This window comes from Anguilla rostrata, chromosome 5 (genome assembly GCF_018555375.3).
Source record: "Anguilla rostrata isolate EN2019 chromosome 5, ASM1855537v3, whole genome shotgun sequence".
NCBI classification, from domain to species: domain Eukaryota; kingdom Metazoa; phylum Chordata; class Actinopteri; order Anguilliformes; family Anguillidae; genus Anguilla; species Anguilla rostrata.
In genome coordinates, this window is record NC_057937.1 from 49,788,644 (window position 1) to 49,804,037 (window position 15,394).

Genomic DNA, 15,394 nt, shown 5'->3' on the forward strand with positions numbered 1-15,394 from the left:
CATACTTTTACTGTGAATTTATTATTAAATATTAATAATGAATGTATATTGTGAAACCAGTATGAATACTTGATATTTCATTCAAAGTCATATTTTGTAACCTAATACATCACTGTCTAAAGCTTTATATCAGGAATTATGTAATACATTCAGAAACACTTACTGTAACTGTTACTTGGGGGCTTATAATGAAACATGTTTTTAATGCATTGTGTGGAATCCTTAGGTCTATCATCCTCAAGTCTGGATGTTTGTTCTCACTGCTGCAAAGGGCCAGTCATTTTTTTATGTGGGCCAGTGGGAAGATTGCCCCCTAATGGTCTTTACATCACTTTTAATAAGAAACTGAAACTAAGCCCAGCCCCACTTAGCTTCAGCCCCTGCAGGCAAAAAGCATACAACTTTGTTTCCAAATTTCACCTCACACCTTCAATCATCAGCCTGTCATCGACAGCAAAATAACACACACACACACACACACACACACACATCTTCCATCCTAGATTCTACTCTAAAACCATAACATCCAGAGGCATTAACAGACGTGTTGTAAATCTGTTTTGAACAAATACTTGGAAAAAGCAAGCAATAGATCATTTTCAGTATGCAAGGCTCCTCAGGCGTCTACATTTCTGAAAGTCCAGGAGTGATATCTCATTTAACATAGCCGGCTGAAGCTAAATTGTGAAAATGTATTCATAGTTTGATATATGATATTTGAACACATTTCAAAGAGGGTTTTTTCTCTTTTTTTCAGTGGACATATCTTGAAATGTGGCACATTAGGGCCTCTGCTATATTGCCATCAACCTCTCCAACCAAATCTATAAACCAAGCTGATTTTAAACTATTGATTGACTTTATATGGAGAAAACCACTGTGCATACTACAAACCAATTGTCGTGCACTGGATATTTCAAACTTGTTTCCATTCACTGAATGTATCCAGTGGCCATGATAGGGGCTATATAGACTATTGTGTGACATTAGTTGAAGGACACTACAAGTACATTAAACGCCCAGTGCAGCCAGACATATTGGCTTTTAGACACTGCTAGAAGAGTCTATTTTCTCTGTACATAAAATATCCGCTCTCACCTTTTCATATTAATCCAGTCATCAGCATCCCATTGGAAACTATGTCTTTCCATTCCATGTGTGACTACAATGTAATGCCCCTAAATTGAATAAAAGAGTGCAAAACTCTATCCCCTGGTACACTTCTGACCAGAGGATTGCATTCATGCTCAACAGCCAAGACAAGCATAAGCAGATGTAAATGGATCGTTATCCAGGTAACACCAACAGTGACTTACTAATGACAGTTGAAGTGCACAGCGCTCTTTGCTAAGTGATGCCAATGATGCCTTCCTCAGAGTCAACAAATTATTCTGAATATAAAGAACATAAACACCCTTTTTGAAACCCTATTGCCAAAGGTCTCCTCATACTTTACACACACACACACACAAAGTGTGTATCAGGAAGCAAATTACGTGAAAAACTGTTCCCTTGCTGATTAGATGAAGGCTCCGAAGGCGAACCACACACACAGGTCATTGAACTTTAATGCACAATGTTTATGTCCGTTAGGATTATCACTCTCCAGATAAGCATTTCCATGATGAAGTACCACTTGGTTTAACTGAATGCACCAAAGGGCAAAGAGTGAAAATTGCTCTCATTTGTAAAATTAGAGAAAAGGATGTACCTTTCAACCATTTATTTAAAACAAATAAATCTTCATTTGTCACTACTATGACCTGAAAGACGACCCTGATAGTATATTTGAATATGTGTGCTGTGTTTGTGTAGGAGCACTTGAGGGGGAATGCTTAATAGGTATAGAAAGGCAGATGATGCACCTTATTTTATCTTTTAAATTTCTTCCCATTTAATTAGTGACAGGCAGTTTTTTAAGATGAATTACTGTGACTACATTCATACATTTTGAATTGAATTGTGCTTTAAAATTCAGAGTCTGCTTAGCTATTCTCTGAAGGTTCCACAGTGGGGCCATTAAAAAGGAAGCCAAAATCATCACATTTCCTTTAAAGCTGTACTTTCCTGAACAGTGAACACTTCATTCATAACCACTGCGGTTATGGATTATTACATATTCAGATGATTATTAGCAATAGACTGAAAAAGGCCAAAGCTTGACCTAGAAATGTTAACTCTCACTGTAAAAAAAGAAGAAGTACATTTTATGGTAAAATACTGGCAGCTGGGTTGCCAGAACATTACAGTATAAATAATGGTAACAAATATGTTAAGCATATATTAACAAATGTTAAATGTACTACGATGTTTCACACAATTAATTACATTTCAACTGTTTATAGTTTTGTACCTTTGCTATTTTATAGACCTTTACCACAAAATTCATGGAAAATGTTTATTTTATTTGCAGGGCATATCTTTCAGAGTGATACTCATGCGTTAGATTGACAGTTTGTGGTGTGCATGTTGAGTTACTGAGCATCACAGGGGAAAAGGCCGGTGGTGTATTTGATATTTTTATGAACATCAATGTTTAGCTGCCACTCTACCGCATGCAACTCTGAAGACTGCGGAATAAAAATAGAAGCAACTTGTGTTTAAAAAATTGAAAACATTGACTGTTATTTTCCTTGAGAGAAAATTTTGTAGCATATCTGGTACATGAAGTACTGGAATCATTATGCATCGTGTAAGAGTTTCAGCTCAACTGTAGTGATGGAAGGCATCTTGAACCAAGAAAAATATGGAGCTACAGTATGAATAAGTCCCAGATTTTTAGTCCCTGAATATTATAGCTAAGGAGATCAAGGTTATTAAATGTATTAATAAAGATCAGTAATTGATGTTATATGGTAGCTTCACCTAAAGTATGCTTCAGCATAATACATTTAATATGAATAAATTCATATAAATTCAACACATGGTAAAAGGAAATACAATTTATCACAGCTAAGTATGTAAACTTTAAGAAGTAAACATGTCTGGAAGAATGAGGGAAACCAAACATAAGGAAAAGACAGTAAACTGTTAATACTCTATGCCTGTATTTATGGCTATAACTGTATATTAAGTTTACAGGGAAAAGATTTCACATTTCGAAAATAGTTGCTTGTCATCTCAGCAACATTTCAAATAGCCATGGATTTCTGATTAAAATCAGATAAGCAATGTCAGTGTGACCTTTCTTGCCTGACTTCTCTCAAATAATATTTCAGAACTTGTCAGAAGTAAGACATTTATTTGAGAGATAAGTCTGCCCTATCATGGTATTTGTCATCTAGCACTCTCAGTATTTGACATGACAGAAATAAGTTTGTTAGTGTGTCTGCGTGTGTGTGCGTGTGCGTGCGTGCGTGCGTGCATGCGTGTGTGTGTGTGTGTGTGTGCATGTGTGTTGATGATTCATATTGTTGTGAGCAAAAGAAAAAAGTTAAAAAAAAGACATGTCCACAATCAAAATGAAATAAGATGGCACATTTAGACAAAACATGAAAGGCTACTGGTTATTCTAGTGTGTGGATTGGCTCCACCAAATCCAGACCATGCCAGTGTCAGCTGTGACTGAAATCCCGACAGAGGAAAGTATTATTGGCCTTAGTGTCATCAAGGGTGGGAGGGACCTGTGGGACTGCACATTGGCTTTGATCACTTTAAAGTGACCAATAATCAAAGAGAAAATTTAATTTGAGCACAGTAGTGCTCAATGATGGTTTGAGCATAGGGGTGTCTTCAGTGTTGAAAATGTGAGAGAGACTCTAAAGGCCCACTATATTGACCACAGTGGCCACTGAATGCCAGCTGTTGGTCTGAATGTGAAAGCATTCATAAATCGCGATGGGAATGTGTGCAATTTGTAATACAACATTTTGCCTTTGGTAAAGTCTTGATAAAGCTCTTCCGCACCCTGAAAACACAAAAAACCTGCCTCAGTGGTGGTGGATGTGAGTTGCATCCACATGAGTCTCAGTTAAAGGGGAGGGCAGTGAGTACGCCCGTCAGATGCTAGGAGACACAGCTGGAAATTACTTTGTGGTAGGACTTGGACTGTGGTAATGTTGCTGTTCTGCAGAGAGGGAGACCAGTGAATTGTCTGTCACCTCAAAACACCAGTTAGCCACATGAGAACACCTCTATATATTGGATCAGAGTACAAACTCCCTCTACTCTTTGTGTGTCTTAATTATGAGAATAAAGACTTTAAATAAACTTTCCCATATTTAATCATTTTTACCGTGAAGCATTTTACTGTCACGGGAGTCCATTCACCAAATGCAAATAAGATGAGTAAATATTGCTTAATCAAAATTGATTTGCAAACAAGAGCTGTAGTAAATTATGTGAAACAGTACTGAAATGAGTTTTACTCGTACAAAAGCATATTTCAGATGCAAAAACAATTATGATGCAAAACACAAACTGCATTATTTATTCATTTTTTTAGTACCCCCACTTTGAATCAGTATAAAGAGAATTGAGTTCTCAGAAATCTACCTAATTATATAAAGTGAGAATAAAAAAGTAACATAACCATGCTCTAATCTGGTGTTCCGAGTCTAACCAAAGTAGATATCAGTTCATCAGTGCACCTAAAAGAACCTGTAATACCCTAACATTGCAACCATTGTCCCAATATCCCACTACTCAAATTTGGCCACATTCATAAAACATGCATGCAATCACAGTTGATTGAGTTTCCAAGAACAATTCTGCATTATTTTTTTTAATCTGTATTTGTTCATGGCTGCTTCTTTACATTAATCACATGAACAGGATTGTGCATAAAATTCACAAACAGTCAGAAATCATCATCTCATACACCTAGGATATGCACAAAAACAAAGGTATGCACAAGTGTCATGAATCCCATATTGGTTTTTCATAAGAACAAAAGTAAGGATACTTCACGAAAAGTTTTGTGATGGAAGCCCATTGAATATGAAAGGAGTTTGCACCACCTGAGAGTAAATCAGTTTATTTTGGACATTCCAGGCCCTGGAGTCGGTAGCTTAGGTACACATAGGTTGCTTTCTGCAAATACAGCTGTGTAGAATACCTATTTGTGTATATATGACCTCATTTATTTCTGCGCACAGTTTCAAACTTTTTTTTTTTTTTTAATGCCTTCTTCTAACTCGGTCAACATTCGGTCACAGCTGCAAAAAGCAAGATGAAAAGAAGCCAGTGTTCTGTCTACATTTGTTGGTACACCAACTATCATCTGAGGAAATGGATTTACCGAAGAGGCATTTCCATTCGAGGATGCCCTGTATTTGCACTCAAGACTGTACAAAAAATTGCCTGAGTCTTGCATGAGGCGACTTGCTTACTGAGCTTCTTTATTTCATATATAAAAACATCTTCTAAGCTTCTGATCTGTAGGTGCGCTATATTTTCTTAGTTTTAACCCAGTGTTGGTCTGCACGTAAGCTGCCGGTCTCAGACTTGCAGAAAGCCTGAGTAGTTTTTTTTTTTTTTTGCGCCCATTTTTAGCATTGACAGTACGGATTAAACTTTTGACCGCTGTGGGCCTTTGAGGCATTCTAGGACATTCTAAAAAAATGAATGCCTTGGTATGATTTTGCAAGATTTTACCACTGCCCTGCCAAAAGCTGCTTGGTGCATCAGGATTTAAAATAGGGTATATAAACCCTCTGTTTTTCTGTTTTATCTTTATCAGTTAAAAGCGTCTGTTTCTTTGCTGTAGGTTTTTCGAAGTGGTCCTTCCAGCATGTCTGCCAGGCTTGGTTCTGTTATTACTATCCCTAATGACAACATGAATATACAGTTCTGTAAAAAAATTTTTTAAAAAGTATATGCCCTCTTCCTGATCTCCCCTATTATTGTATATTTTTCACACTGAATGGTTTCAGATCTTTTGACAAAATGTAATATTAGACAAAGAAAACCTGAGTAAACATTCATTTAGTTCATTAAAAAAAGTATCAAACACCCATATCACCCATGTTAAAAAGTAATAGCCCCCTTATACTTAATAACTGGTTGCACCACCTTTAGCAGCAATAACTGTAACCAAACGCTTCCCATAATTTCATATCAATATTGTACATTGCTGTGGAGGACTTTTTGCTCACTTTTCTTTGCTGGACTGCTTTAATTCAGACAAATTGGTAGGTTTTTGAGCATGAGTTGCTCCTTTCAGGGCCTGCCACAACATCTCTATTGGTTTCAAGTCAAGACTTTGAATAGATTATTCCAAAACATTTATTTGGTTTTGTTTCAGCAATTCAAATGTGGACTTGCTTTAGTGTTTTGGATCATTGCCTTGTGCTTGGGATCATTGCCTTGTTGCATAACCTGATTATGCTTTAGCTTCAGCTCATGGGCAGATGACCAGACACCGAATTTTCAGGTACAGAGCAGAATTCAGGGTACCTTCAATAATGACAAGTCATCCAGGTCCCAAGGCAGCAAAACATCCCTACGCCATCACACTACCACCACCATGTTTGACTGTTGGTATGATGCTCTTATTGTGAAATGCTTTTTGGCACGTGAAATGAGCATTGATGTTTCTCTTGGTTAGCAGTGATTTCCACCTTGCTGCTCTCCTATGAATCGCATTTTGTCCAGTCTCTTTCTTATTATGGAGTCATGACCACTGACCTTAGCTGAAGCTAGAGAGCCCTGAAATTCTTTGGATGTTCTTCTGGGATCTTTTGTGACTTCATGGATGATTCTCCACAATTCCAAGTGGTCTCCGTTTGGAGGTAATGGCTCTCACTGTGGTTTGGTGGAGTCCCCACACCTTAGAAATTGCTTTGTAACCCTTTCCAGACTGATAAATTTCAGCAACTTTTTTTCTCATCTCTTCTGGAATTTCCTTTGATCATGGCATAGTGTGCCTGTAGAAATGTTGTGGTTACTACTCTGATAGTAAGCAATGTTACAATCAAGCCTGGCCTCTGTTCAATCAGCAGAATCTAATTATCAATTAAATTAGGTTAATTGATTGATTGAGTAACTAAGGGGACAATTACTTTTTCACATGGGTGATATGGTTTTTTTTCATTAAATAAATGGAATAATAATTTCTAAAATGTGTTTTGTGTTTATGCTGTTTCACTTTGTCTAATATTACATTTTGTCTAAAGATCTGAAATCATTCATAGTGACAAATATGCAATAATATTTGTCACTATGAATGATCTACCTGCAGAGTTGCTCAGTCAATCCCTCTTCGCTGGGCTCCGTTTAGTCCTGTTTGTCTGAAACTCTGTAAACTGTGTTTGAGTGTTGATACCTCAGCATTCAGAACATGGCGTTAAGGTACGCTCTGTACTCAGTATGCTGGCAGGGAGTCCTGGGGAAGCAGATGCACATTCTTAGGTACTTCAGTACTAAAAAATATATAAATGAGAAATTAAACACTAATAACCAAGAATTAAAAAAAAATACAATGGTTGCTCATTCTTCTTCTTCTTCTTGAAATTAAATTAAATTAAAACACAGAGAATACAGAGTAATAGAGTCTCCCTTCTATTAGAATGGTATTTCATTAGTTCTAATTGTTAAATATTGTGGGAAATGAGCTGAAACCTCTCAATAGTGCTGCAGTTACACCTCCCTAGAGCCACAATAATGCTTCTGTGCCTCTGTTCAAATCCTTTACCCACCTTTATTCCAAACTGCACTCTTGTCGAACTCTCTCTCTCTGTACCTCCACTCCTGTCTAGAGATAATAGCAACTTTCAAAATTAAAACTGAACAGATCTCACTGAGAAATAGATAGTCAGGGTGAATTCACGTAACTTTGGTAGGGGTGCCCTCTATAGGAATATGTTGGCATACGTGGGTTTACGATAAAATTACATTTTAGGGGTTTCAGAAATTCCCATGTCTGATGAAATCAAGTTCAAGGCTGATATCATACATCTCAAAGTCAACAACAAAAAGGGGGTGCTAATTAATGTAATTTTCATAATCCAAAAAATCACACTGAGATTCTTCAGTCTCCCCAAATGGAAGGATAGTGTTATTGCCGGCTTGAAATTTTGGTGTCACGATTAAAGGGATAATTAACTTTATTTGATATTTGGAGTTTTTAATAATATTTTAGTTTTAGCGTATGTTTTCGATTGGCCCAGATGGTTTGTGTGTGTGATGAAATATATTTTACATGCGTACAGAAGTTTCGAATGACCTGCCATCTTGACAGTGGAGGCCATAGAGGCAAATCAGGGGTTCATGGTTTTCATGCAACTCCAAAGCAGCTTTTACTGTGAGTTCAAATTTCCAAAATGTCCAAAACTCAGTGCAGCTATTCAGATTAACAGAATAGGATGCACGCGTTATCGTATAGAGGTTTTGATCTGTGTTCCATCTAAGGTCTTTTGATCTTCCTCTGACAAATGTAGCACCAATGGCCTTCCACTTGATCCAGAGTGGAATCAACTAAGTCACACCCTTTTCCATTTATAGCACTGGCCATCTTCGATATCCATCGAAACACTCTGAAGTTGTATCGCAACCGGGTGTTAATTGAAACCAAAAGTGAGAGAATCATGTGGTGACTATCAACGGTATTCTAATAAACAGGTCTAGTCACACATATTTTGTGAAAGTTAGTAACCCTGAAAGTCACCTCCCCCATAAATGACTGTTCATGCTATATTGACTCCAATGAACTGGAAAGATGTCATTCACACACAACTCATTCATTCTACTGAACTCCCTCACTATTTGACTGAAGAAATGAGGATGTAATGTGCATTTAATGATGTGTGGCCAATAAAGAATGATGTTTACTATTACCATTCTTTGATGAGCTACAGGAATAATGACATAATGGCAGATGGCAATCACCCGATTATAGGAAAGCGGAGCAGATGCTACAGATCACTTAATTAATCTTTATATCATTGTTTGTTCAGCATTACAATTTTCCAGGCAGATATGCAAAAATCACATCACAAACATCTGTATTCGTCCCTTCCTTCCCATGTTAAAGTGGTGAATGTGTCCTGTGTGTACTTAGTGGGCTTCAACTAAGAAATATCAGCACAGAGGCAGGTCAAACTCCTGGAAACCAACAATTATATTATTTTCTCAGACGAGGTCTGGTATTGGCTGAAATTTTATTTAGTTACTATATCTCGAGTGCTCTCTTAATTCACAGGTTGCTTACTTTGCTTACTTGTGCTAGCGACCAGATTTACACAACCTAATTCACAGCGGAACAAAACATTCTGTTTATCATGAGATCACACTAAAAAAAAGGTTGGTGCTCTTTGCAGTCTGTAGCCCAAGGACACCCATAGTCACAATGCTCCACACATTAAAGCAACTTCCATTCCTGTGCTTATTCTGATTGTGGAGGGTCTTTCGGTAGTGCTTTCTTTTTGCTTGTTTGCTCATTTGTTTGTTTGTTCGATGGTAGCTCCCTGCTGCATGGCCTGGATAATTTATATCGCTCCAGGAAGCACAGAGACTCAGTGGAGTCACACGGAGGACTGAGGGACTGTTTGTGTTTTTGTTGTTTTTAGCTCGCACTCTCCCAGGGCAACTTTAATTCATTCTTCTTATAATGCGCTAAATAAGTCTTTGCTTAAGAACAAAAAACAGAACCCAAAGAAGCCCAAGGTCAATATGCTGAAAATTTGCGAAGGCAATTGGTACATGAAGATGAAGATGTTTTCATGAACTTGCTCTCTGGTTTCACAAACTTAAGAAATGAAATTTTTAGGCAAATTATTTTACAAAACAAAGTTATAAAATCATATCCGCCACATAAATTACCCATTTGGTTTTTGAGAGAAGAGTAATAAAAAGGGTACCTGCAGTATTTCTGTGTCATTCAAGGACCTTTTTAAGAAAAATTGTAACCATCAGAGAGAAAATGCTTTCAAGAACTGAATGTTGCCGTCAGTTCGTGCAGAGCAATTCTTATCTCTGTAGTATGATAGTTGCATGTACTGTATAGCTATGCAAAAGTGTTTAGTAAAATCAAGCATGTTCAAACACAAGTTACAAGCGTTTCCATAACCTTGAATCTCCCCCATTCCAAATAAAACACTTTCAGCATTTTTAATGACCCCCTGGATCCCTAAATATTGTATTAATATTTGTAGTTTTAGAGTTTATCAGCTCATCATAATCATTTCACATTGGGACTTTATTGGGAGACCCAATGTTTCGGGGAAGTTCCAAGGATCAGAAATGAAATTAATATTAAAAAAAAAAAAGCTGCCCAGTATTAGTTAAGCTGTATTGTCTGGTCACTTTTGGCCCCCTAAATGGGGGAATTATGTATTTTAAAAGGCTGTCATTTTGACATGGATCGCCTGATATGGATGTAAATACCCTCAAGTGAAAGCCGACAGTCTGCATTTTAACCTCATATTCATTGTTTAATTTCAAATCCAATGCGCTGGAGTACAGAGCCAAAACACCAAAAATTGCACACTGTCCAAATACTTCCTGGCTGCCCTATATTTGGCCTGAAATACAGATTGAAATTTGTCTGCAGGGTATGGGCTAATTTCACTCCAGCCTTCTTTCCACAGTAAAACAAAATAATGCCCAAAATGTAATGGCAAAAGGGGCAGTAAAATGTATGAAGGGCAGATTTAATGTGCTGTTTTTCACAAGTGTACATTCACACCATGTCTGTTTTGTGGTTGATTCTGCTGGCCTCCACAGACATTTGCAAACAAGCAGAGGCATCACTAGGGGGGTGTGAGGGGTGTGGCCAGCACCGGGTGACACCATCAGAGGGGGGTGACACCGAAATGACTGCTGACAAGTCGAAACAGCAAATTTCTCCGTTGCAGTGTACTGCTGGTTGATTTAATTAGCGGTATTAATGTGAGGAGAAGCGCTTTGTTGTTTTAATGCATAACACACAAATGCAACATCCAACAGACCACACCACCCGCCCACCCCACCCAACCCCCGGCGACAATGTCCGACTGTGACCCCCCCCCCCCCCAACCCACATCAACAATATCGGGTGACACCAATGGTCAACCGCACCGGGTGTCACCAACCCTAATTTTGCCACTGCAAACAAGCACTTCCCCACCCAGTCCCTCCCAACAGTACTGACTTCTGCTTGTTGGTCACGGCACATTTAGCACTTGATGTCCCATCCGATTAATCAGCCTTCTCGGCTTACTCAGGCAAAGATTCCAAGGGCAATTCCTTCTGGGATCAGACACAGCACCATTAATCAGGATACTATCTGAACCCAGACATTAAAGTCACTGGGGAGTTTCCGCCAGTCTGTAAGTTCGAAAGAAGGTGACAATTTACCTTCAGTGAGAATACAGAGATCTTACACATGGTAAACATTATTGGCTGTTCCATTCAGATACAGTTAGCTGTTCATGTACGTGAAGCTTGGTTGCATTCCTTTCAAAGCTGATTCTGATAATTTAACTTTCATCAGCACTGCTCATCTGGGCACTCTAAACATATGGAAACATGGACTCTTGCCATTTCCCTGCTATACCAGATAAAATTGTTTGGGGGCACATTTGCTATTAGATATATAACGTGTGAGAAATGGTTTCCTATTGGATACATGTTTCATCAGGCAGTAGTTTCAATCATGCTACAGTAGTACGGCCAATGTCTGATCCAGGATCACAGTTTGTGTTCTGTATCTGTACTGGAGGGATATTGATAAGGCCTTCCTGATCTTTCAGGAAACAGCATGTGTTCTGCTGTACACATGATATCTATCACTAGCTTGTCTGTTTGACTGGTCATATCTCTGCAGTTCTGTTTGTGTGTTTGTGTATATGTATACGCGTGTGTGCTTGTGGATGTTCATTATAATAATTGTGAGACTACACCTGCTAATTAAATATGTATATATATTAATATTAATATAAATATTTTTTAGTAATCCAATGATTGCTGTAAGGCTTCTAACCCCCTGACCTCAGCCATGTTTTCACTGGCCAGCCATGTACCATACCATAATATAATGACGAGAACAGGTCATTCAGCCCAATGAAACAATCCAAAAGGCAAATTAGCTGGTGTTGGTGGTGCAGAGGACATTTTTGTGAATTTACAAGGCCCCCCACACTGTCCCGGAGCATTACAACACCGCCCGTGTCCGGGAAACAGATGTATAGGCTATCTGTGTGGTGAGATGGCCTGTGTCATTCAGACAGTTTTTCATTCCCGGTTGGATCATAATAGTTTTCTCTTAAAAAGAGCCCTAGTAGTACACCATAACTGTGTAACCAGTATGTGGTGTGGGGATGGCTGGTTTAAGCAGCCACACCTGCCCTGGGTCAAGCTAATTAGACCTGGCCAATTGGATAATTGGTTAAGAATTAGATAATTGGCCAGGCTAATTGGACCCAGGAACAGGAGTGGCTGCACCTGTGCGTAGTGAGGTAATCACTGCGCACAGGTTAAATCTGCCATCCCCACCCACACAGGGGAGCTCTCTGTCATGACAGGGTTTAAGATCTGCTCATTTGGCTGTACCACCTTGCCAAACCTTCATAAAATAAATCTGGACTGTTGGAACATCATCTCTCTGTGTCTCTGTGCTGGAGGGCCCCAAGGAAAGCCACTTCGGTGGTCTGTGGCAGGCGTGTTTGCCACACAGTATCATTTACAAGTCTTATTCTTGCACCAACTTCTAAAATGAAAGAAGAAAAGCAGAGGAATTATCACTTCTATCAGTTAGTAAGCAACTGCACAAATATGGTGAGTGGGCATTCATTTAACAGCAGGTTACCACTTCTCATTTACACATTTCCTTCTCTATTAGTGAACATTTTAGTCAACTTGACGTGACTTCTCTTAACACAGAACAGTGACAGCAGTCACAAAAAGACAGTGAAGGTCAGTGGCAGTCATAATGAAGATTCTCTTACTGGCAACAATCGCAGCTCTGACCACCCTGGGTAAGTTGGCTTTTAAGCGGTCTTCTTACCTCTTTTTCTTTTGCTCTGATGAAATACCACCATGGGGAGGATAAAGTATCAGGTTCCATTGTGTGTTGCATCTTTTGGTCTCGTGTAGCGCTATAACAACATCTCACTGAAGCTGGCAGCCCTGCATTCATAATTAGCCATAGCACTTTATTTACTTAATCCAAATTAGATAAAAATAATAAACTGTCAATCTGTTATACACTATATGACCAATCAGTGCCTAACCTCACTAATACTCTTCTGGCTGAATAGAACCAAATCCCAACAGCAATGCTCCAACATCTAGTATAAGGCCTTCCCAGAAGAAAGGAGGTTGTTATACCTGCAAAGGTTGGACCAACTCCATATAAATGCCCATAATTTTGGATGAGATGTTGGATGTGAGGTGTCCACATACTTTTGACAATACAGTAGTGTACCTGCGCACATAGTTAAATTCAAAAGTATTGGAACAGTGACAACATTTGGCTCTGTGCTCCAGCACATTAGATTTGAAATAAAACAATATGAAGTTAAAATGCAGCTAAAGGGTATTTACATCTGGCAAAGCATCTGGCAAAGCATCACCATACATGGTGATGTCTGTGGGTCACAGACTTCCGGCAGTCATCGAATGTAAAAGATTTGCAACCAGGTACTAAATGTGACAACTTTATTTTTGATTACGTTAATTTGCTCCCTTTAAATGGGGGGACTATGTATAAAAAGGGCCAACATTGAAAACCTGATATGGATGAAACAACTCTCAAATTGAAGCTGACAGTCTGCACTTTAACTGCATTTTCATAATTTTATTTCATATTCAATGTGCTGGGTTGCAAAGCCAAAACAATAAAATAAGTCACTGGCCCAGTACTTCAGATTTTTACTAGTTATTCCTGCATGATGCAGCTGCGTAAGTAGTACTTTCTGAGAACCCTTGACAACATTTTATTATATGTCCTGGCATACCAAACCAGGAAACCCCCTCCCCCTCCCAAAAAAAAGGATGCTTCATCTGAAGAAGAAAGTCAAATCTATTTGACCTCATGCAAGTGTATGAGGCCAAATCTATTTGACCTTATACACATGCAATATAACTTTATTATTATTATTATTATTATTAATGAATAAAGTCTGAATAATAAAATCATATTACTTGGACCTCAGAACTGAGGGTGCTGTCATATGAGCAATATTGTCTGAGAGACTACCAAGTGGACAACTGGGATGGCACCACCCAACCTCCCCCCGAGACTTCAGGAATGCCCACCAATGATGAAGGTCTCAAGTCGACAGTTAGGAGGGTACTCTCGGATGGCGGGTTTGACGCCAACGATGAAGGTATCCAAATTTCACTACCTTCTTTCTGAGAGTGCTTCCTGTGAGGGCATTAACAAGGCACAGAACCCAGACTTCTAAACCATATTAATCGAGCCTCAGATCTAAGTGTGCAGTCATGTGAGCAATATCGTCCAAGAGACCACTAAGCGGACAGCTGATATGTAGCTACTGTGGGGGAGGTTCCCCCCAGGTCATAAGGAACATGCTTTCGCTAATTCTGTTTTCCTGTTTGTCTGTCTGTTCTGCCCAGGCTATTACGGCGATGTCTTTTTCCGCCATGGAGTAGCTTGATGAGGTGGCGCTGCACCCCAGCTTGGAGGATGGCGGCAAAAAATTACATTTCTGTTGTGTTGTGTTCATTTTTATTTTGTGGCAGTCCCCCACCAGCATTGCATCACAGTTGAGGGGGCTCCTCTGTATTTTGGTTTATTTGTTTATATGTTGTGCGTTGGCGGGTTGTGGTGTATAGACAGTGTGTGTCCAAGACGGACACAACTGTTCCCCCAAGAGAGTCAAGGTGTGCCAGGTGGTAGGCCATTCCAGGGAGGTTGTTAACTGTGTGCGGTGGGGGTGAGTGCAGAGTGCCTCCCTGTGTGTGTGCAAGCAAAACCGTTTTTGGGGAATAATTGTTAGAGTGTAGTGTGCAGTGGATGTGCAGGCATGCTTACCTGTGGGGAGCCTCCTGTACTGCATGGTGAGCTCCGGGAGGTCGTTAAATAGGAGGTGCAGAGAAAGCAGACCCTGGGTCCTTTTGATAACTGAACTTCTAAATTAATTGTTAATAAAGACAGTTTTCCTTTACGTCGGTGTGCTCTTTGGAGTGCCTGTTGTGAATAATTAAAGAATATACCATGTCTAACTGTTCTGAGATATAAAATGCAAGTACAAAAGATATTGAGGTACACATGGAAAATTGATTTAAGATGAATTACTCAATTGAAATGCATAACTTTTCTGTATGCATAACTTTTCCACCATTTTTTTAACACAAGCCTGAAAATGACATACCCAAAATGAAATGGTTACTATTCTTGAACCCTTTTGACTACATACATAATCCCAGTATTTTAGGAAAGGTAACCCTTGCTAGTTTGTTTTACAAGAGTCCGAATTATATTAAATATTACTGAAACAAAGTAATAGAAGCT

General features: G+C 38.9%; 1 long non-coding RNA gene across 1 annotated transcript; it reads left to right on the top strand.

Annotated features, from left to right (window-relative positions):
• Positions 1 to 12,738: 12,738 nt before the first annotated feature.
• Positions 12,739 to 15,047, top strand: LOC135256131 (uncharacterized). The gene is made up of 3 exons (XR_010330396.1): positions 12,739 to 12,893; positions 14,073 to 14,246; positions 14,497 to 15,047. It is a non-coding gene; the product is annotated as an uncharacterized LOC135256131 (long non-coding RNA).
• The last annotated feature ends 347 nt before the right edge of the window (positions 15,048 to 15,394 follow it).